The following is a 6549-nucleotide window of genomic DNA, read 5'->3' on the forward strand; positions in this document are numbered from 1 at the left end:
GGTTTGAGTTTAAGAGCCGTGGGGTTATGCTGCAACTGTACAGGACCTTGGTGAGACCACATTTGGAATATTGTGTGCAGTTCTGGTCACCTCACTATAAGAAGGATGTGGAAACATTGGAGAGAGTGAAGAGGATGCTGCCTGGTTTGGAGGGTAGGTCTTATGAGGAAAGGTTGAGGGAGCTAGGACTTTTCTCTTTAGAGTGGAGGAGGATGAGAGGCAACTTAATAGAGGTTTATAAGATGATGAGGGGAATAGATAGAGTGGACGTTCAGAGACTATTTCCTCGGGTGGATGTAGCTGTTACTAGGGGGCATAACTATAAGGTTCATGGTGGGAGATATAGGAGGGATGTCCGAGGTAGGTTCTTTACTCAGAGAGTGGTTGGGGTGTGGAATGGACTGCCTGCTGTGATAGTGGAGTCGGACACTTTAGGAACTTTCAAGCGGTTATTGGATAGGCACATGGAGCACACCAGGATGAAAGGGAGTGGGATAGCTTGATCTTGGTTTCGGACAAAGCTCGGCACAACACCGAGGGCCGAAGGGCCTGTACTGTGCAGTACTGTTCTATGTTCTATGTTCTTGATCCCTTGAGGGGTAGTGAGGGGGGCGGGGGGGGGGGGGGGGTGGGTTGGACAGCTGGTGCACCTTATGAAACCAAATCCAGCAATACTCACTGTTTAGAATAGGTGAACCCTGCAGGAGACAAATGTTCAGTTACCTCCCTGCTTAATGAATGGATGTATTCATCCAGTCCACATGCAATTCCTTACCAGACTGTGAGGCAGTTCAGCACCGATGGTGATCGAATAATGCAATAGACCTTCCGAAACTATTAAAGATGTTTTTTATTAACCAAAAGGACTGTTCAAATACATAAATATTTATTTAATGAAGGACCTCTTAGAACTCAGTCAGGGAATATTGCTTTTTCTGTGTGACAACACACTAACTGTGGCACTCATTGTTTAGCCACCCTAACACAGCGGCCTATTCAGTTCAATTAGCAAATACATTCCTGTCCTGTGTGGGGCTAGGATTAACCTTTGTCACTACATTCAATCAGAGATCACATTAGAAAAAAAAAGGTTATTTTTAGACTTCTGTGATGTAGAATTACAGAGGAAGCCACAGACTGAGTCCCAGAAATAGACCATTGGCTGTGTGCAGAACTGTGGGACATCCTGGTGGGCAGTGGGGTCTTTGCTGATATTGTAGGCACCAGAGGGAAAGGCACAGGAGAGAGAGAGCATTGACTGAATGAAAGTCATCTTCTCCCCCTGCCCCTCCTTTCTCTCTTTAATAGTGTGGGACTTCTTTTCTTTAGCACAGCAAGGCAGCAGCTGATGAAGTGACTGCAGGGATCCGGCAGGGCGGATTGTGTCTTGCTTGTAATCACCTGTCGAGACGGGAAAAGTTGCTGAACCTGCCCGGCTGGGTCACGGCACATTCATTGCAACACCACCACAGAGCAAGAGTGGCAGCAACTTTTAAACCCCACCAGGAGGTCAGTTCCCAACACACTGCCCCCCCACCCCCCTCTCCACCAGCAACAGGGGGAGAGAGAGAGAGAAAGAAACTCCACCGAGGTGCCAGGGTTTTACCTGGCGAGGGAAGGACAGGACTCGGAGGCAGCAACATTGGGAGAGAGACAGGTAAAGACTTTTGATTGTGAATGTGGCTTAATCGTCGGCGTTAGGCTGCTGGAGAGGAATGTGGTGGGTTGGGGGCTCCAACAGGGCAATCAGTCGGTGTTTATTCAGGATCATTGAGTCAGAAATAATCCCCTGCAGCGAGGAGATTGCTTTTGTTTTGCTGTGTGAGGTGGGTTTTGGCTTTTTTTGAGTTGCGAGACTCTGACAAACGTGGTGAAATTGCTCTGGGAGTAATGAACAACAGGGAGTGATTTCACTGAGAGGATCAGATGAGATTTATTAAACGATGGAAGTTAAACTTTTCAATCCTGCCGTACCTGATAGTAAGAAGTTTAACAACACCAGGTTAAAGTCCAACAGGTTTATTTGGTAGCAAAAGCCACACAAGCTTTCGAGGCTCTGAGCCCCTTCTTCTACCTGATAGAACAGAAAGCACCCATTCAGCTACACGCAGTGTATTAATGTGCGATATCCCACAACAAAAACCCTGCATTTACACAGCACCCTGGACAAGACTGCAGCATTCTGACACCCAGCCACATAGATTTGATTTGATTTATTATTGTCACATGTATTAACATACAGTGAAAAGTATTGTTTCTTGCGTTCTATACAGACAAAACATACCGTTCATAGAGAATGAAAGGAGACAGTGCAGAATGTAGTGTTACAGTCATAGCTAGGGTGTAGAGAAAGATCAACTTAATGTAAGGTAAGTCCATTCAAAAGTCTGATGGCAGCAGGGAAGAAGCTGTTCTTGAGTCGGTTGGTACGTGACCTCAGACTTTTGTATCTTTTTCCCCGAAGGAAGAAGGTGGAAGAGAGAATGTCCAGGGTGCATGGGGTCCTTAATTATGCTGGCTGATTTGCTGAGGCAGCGGGAAGTGTCGACAGAGTCAATGGATGGGAGCCTGGTTTGGGTGATGGTCAGGGTAGTGGTGGAGATTCGCTTTAAGGGTGTCTGAGTGGGAAGAAGAAAGGAGACAGATTTAGGGAGGAAATTCCAAAGTTTTAAAAAAAGTTTTGTTTATTAGTGCATTAACACTGCAATTAAGTTACTATGAAAATCCCTGAGCCGCCTCACTCCAACAGCTGTTCGGGTACACTGAGAGAGAATTTAGCATAGCCTAATCAGCACATCTTCCAGACTGTGGGAGGAAACCAGAGCACCTCGAGGAAAACCACGCAGACACAGGGAGAATGTGCAGACTCTGCACGGACGGTGAACCCGGGAATCGAACCCAGATCCCTGGAGTCTGTGAGGCAGCAGTGCTAACCACTGTGCCACCTTGCCGCCCCAAAGCTCAAGGGTTTGGCAGTTGTTGGCGCGGGTGCCAACAGTGGAGTGGTTCATATCAGGGAGGCTGAAGAGGACAGAATTGGGGGAAGCACAGGTAGGATTGTAGGGCTGGAGAAGGTATGGAATGGCAAGGCCATGGAGGATTTTGAGGCTGTGGAGGGCAAGAACTTTACAACCAAGGGCATTGCCATAACCTTAACCAATGTAGTCAGCAACCACCATGCCTGCCAGTGCAGACACGAGGGGCCGAATGACCTCCTTCTGTGCCATAATAATTCTGTGAATCATTGGGGTGATGGGTGAACAAGGCTTGGCACTTGTTAGAACCCAGCAGAGTTTTCCATGACCTCAAGTTTACGGGATGGGTGTTGGGGGGATGTTGCTGGTTGGTGGGATAGAATGTGGGAGGCCAACCCAAGGAGTGGCCACTTCCAGAGTTAACAAAGATGCAGATGAGGGTTCCAGCAGCTGAGGAACAAAAAGAGGGCCAGGGGCAGGCAATGTTACAGAGGTGGAAACATATGCTTAATGGCAGTGTAGATATGTGGATGGAAATTCATTTAAGCATCAAATAAACACCAAGTTTACAAAAGTCTGGTTCCACCTGAGACAGTTTCCAGGTAAAGGGTGCATCAGTGGCTAGAGAATGGAACAAAAGGCAGAAAATGCTGGAAAAACCTCAGCAGGTCTGACAGCATCTGTGGAGAGAGAACAGAGCCTACGTTTCGAGTCTGGATGACCCTTCGTCAGTGCGTTAGAGAATGAGTTTGTTGTGGGGATCCAAACATAATGCCTTCTGTCTTTTAAAATTAATTGAACAGAAACAATGTGCAGGGACACGAGGAAAAGGCAGGGAAATGGCACTAAGCCATGACGATCGTTTGGAGAGCCAGAGCAGACACAGTGGGCCAAATGGCCTCCTTCTTTGCCGTAACATTTCTGTGAGTCTCCTCAATATTTAGTTGGAGGAGATTTCTGCTTATCCAATATTGGATGTTGGACAAGCAATATGTTTGTTCAGAGACAATGAAGGAGTCGAGATAGCTGATGGTGAGTTAGAACTGAGTGTCTTCAGCATACGTGTGGAGAGGGATATTGTGTTTTCCTATGATTTTGCTGAGGGGTAGCATGCAGATATTGATTACCCTTGAAGGTCTGACTGTGTTTGATTCAGGAATGCATGTTTATAAACGTGGCTCACATGCAATATTTGTATTTCAGCCTATTGCATGTGTCAGTATTGACTATCTTCGCAAATTAAATGGCACACCGTGATGTGTTGGTACTTTTTTATGGCATGTATGTGATTTTTGTGCATTACTCTTGGTGATGTGTTGTGTAACATGAATAGAACAGATAGCGGCCTGCTGTGATATATGACTTTTAGAACATGGGTAAATATATAGGGTGGCAGTGTCACGATATGGAGCAATTCAGATTGTTATATAATGCTCAGGTACAGCAGGGATTAACTTTTAAGTCAGCAAACAAGATTGCAGAGTGTGGGTTGCCTTCAAATATATGATAGAGTATAAAATAGACATGTTCCTGTGAGGCAAAAATAGAACATATCAAAGGGTGAAATTTTGTCGATAAGTAGAGATTAAAACTAAACCCATGTTCAAAAGGAGGCAGGTTCATAATATTAAAGAAAATAGTGAGGCCCCTAGATTGTGGTAGAGAAGTCGAAAACCACATTCAAAGGGCATATGATAAAGGCATTATTAAGGCTATTATAAAAGTATTAAAAGTAAAATGATAGTTTAGCCGAGGGTAGGAACATAGGGATGGAATGTTGGACGTGTCAGTGCTGGTGAGAATGTAGGGGTATTAGTGAATGCTGCAATTGTTTGAGATAACCAGAGAAATGGTTGATCCAGAAAATGATTCGAGAAAACAAGGTGGTTAAGTCAGTAGGCATGGATGGCATGCAGGCTAAGCTGTTGAAAAAGGAAATAATAAATAATAATTTTTTTATTTGCCTTAAATATGCAAATGTTGCTGGAGGACTGGACAGTAATATTTATAACACCTTTGAGAATGAAAAACCAGTTATTCTAGTATCAACAGTGGGCAACATCTTTACATCTATAATTTGAGATAAAAAGAGCTGAGAGTTTTGAAATGCCAGGGCTAATCGAGATCAGCCGTCATAAATTTATCACAGACAAGTTGAACAAGTTTAATAGATTCCTTTGAAGAAGTGATGGGTGACACGGTGGCACAGTGGTTAGCACTGCTGCCTCACAGCGCCAGGGACCCAGGTTCAATTCCCGGCTTGGGTCACTGTCTGTGTGGAGTTTGCATGTTCTCCCCGTGTCTGTGTGGGTTTCCTCCGGGTGCTCCAGTTTCCTCCCATAGTCTGAAGACATGCTGGTTAGGTGCATTGACCCGAAAAGGCGCCGGAATATGGCAACTAGGGGAATTTCACAGTAACTTCATTGCAGTGTTAATGTAAGCCTACTTGTGACTAATAAATAAGCTTTAAGCTTTAATGAAGGCAGATGTATAAGTGGTATGCAGCAGCAGTTGTGTTTCTGACAGTTCAGAAGTCTTTCAATGAATGTCTCACAGGAGACTTGTTGCAATTCAGACTTATAAAGGGAAATGTAAAGCGTGCATCGAGTTTGTTGGTTGGTCTGGGAGCCAAGGATTGGAATTAATAAACATTCCAGTAATGGAATTGGAGGAAAAATGTCTTCCAGGCTTCGATGGATATCAATGTTTTGGACTCAGTCAGAGGGAGTACTCAGTCTAAATTTGCTGATGACACAAAAAGGGGTTTGGGAAACAATAGACAGATTCGCGGAACATGTAAATAGGTGGTGGATGTACATAGAATTACACAGATGACACAGCACAGAAACAATTAGTCCAAGCCAGTGTTTATGTTTCTCTCCACCCTTCTGCAGTCCTTCCTCAACTAACTCTTAACAACATAGCCTTGTGTTCCCTTTTCCGTCATATGCTTATTCTAGGTTCCCCTTAACTGCAACTATACCATATCCCTCAACTACTGTACTCTGTGCCAGTGAGTTCTACATTCTCAGTCTCCATGTGAAGGAGTTTCTTTTGAATTTACTATTTAATTTCTTGGTGACGCTCTTATGTTATGGCCTCTGGTCCTGTTCCTGCCCACCAGAGGAAGCATACGTCTGTAGCTATTCTCATAAAAATCTTTTACAACTACAAATATCTCTGCTAGGTCAGCCCAGAGAAAACAGGGCGATCTATTCATTCTTTCCTGATAGGCATGACCTTGCAATTCTGGTATCATCCTCTTAAGTCTTTCCTAACCCTAACTCTAACCCCGCAACCTCACCCTTATCTTTTTTATATGATATGGTAACCTGAACTGCACACAATACTATAAGTGTAACATAATATCAGGGGGGAGGGGGGGAGGAGGGGGGGGGGGAGGGGGAGGAGGGGAGGAGGAGGGGGGGAGGAGGGGGGGGAGGAGGGGGGGGGAGGGGGAGGAGGGGAGGAGGAGGGGGGTGACGGGTCCGTCTGGCTCACCAAGTCAGTTTACAATACTGCGTTCAGCATCTACTGAACCATCTTGGCTACAAAGGATAATGGCATTAGGGTT

The 6549-nt window shown here is 45.1% G+C and overlaps 1 protein-coding gene across 2 annotated transcripts in view; it reads left to right on the forward strand.

Annotated features, from left to right (window-relative positions):
* The first annotated feature begins 1099 nt into the window (after positions 1-1099).
* Positions 1100-6549, forward strand: part of ncmap (non-compact myelin associated protein) — an 86644-nt gene continuing 81194 nt past the window's right edge. The window contains exon 1 of one of the 2 annotated variants that reach the window (XM_078237913.1): positions 1100-1657. The gene's annotated coding sequence lies outside the window, so the exon portion shown is untranslated. The remainder of the gene's footprint in view (positions 1658-6549) is intronic. The other variant, XM_078237914.1, reaches the window with a different exon arrangement.

The sequence above is a fragment of the Mustelus asterias genome, chromosome 21 (assembly GCF_964213995.1).
Source record: "Mustelus asterias chromosome 21, sMusAst1.hap1.1, whole genome shotgun sequence".
Classification (NCBI taxonomy): domain Eukaryota; kingdom Metazoa; phylum Chordata; class Chondrichthyes; order Carcharhiniformes; family Triakidae; genus Mustelus; species Mustelus asterias.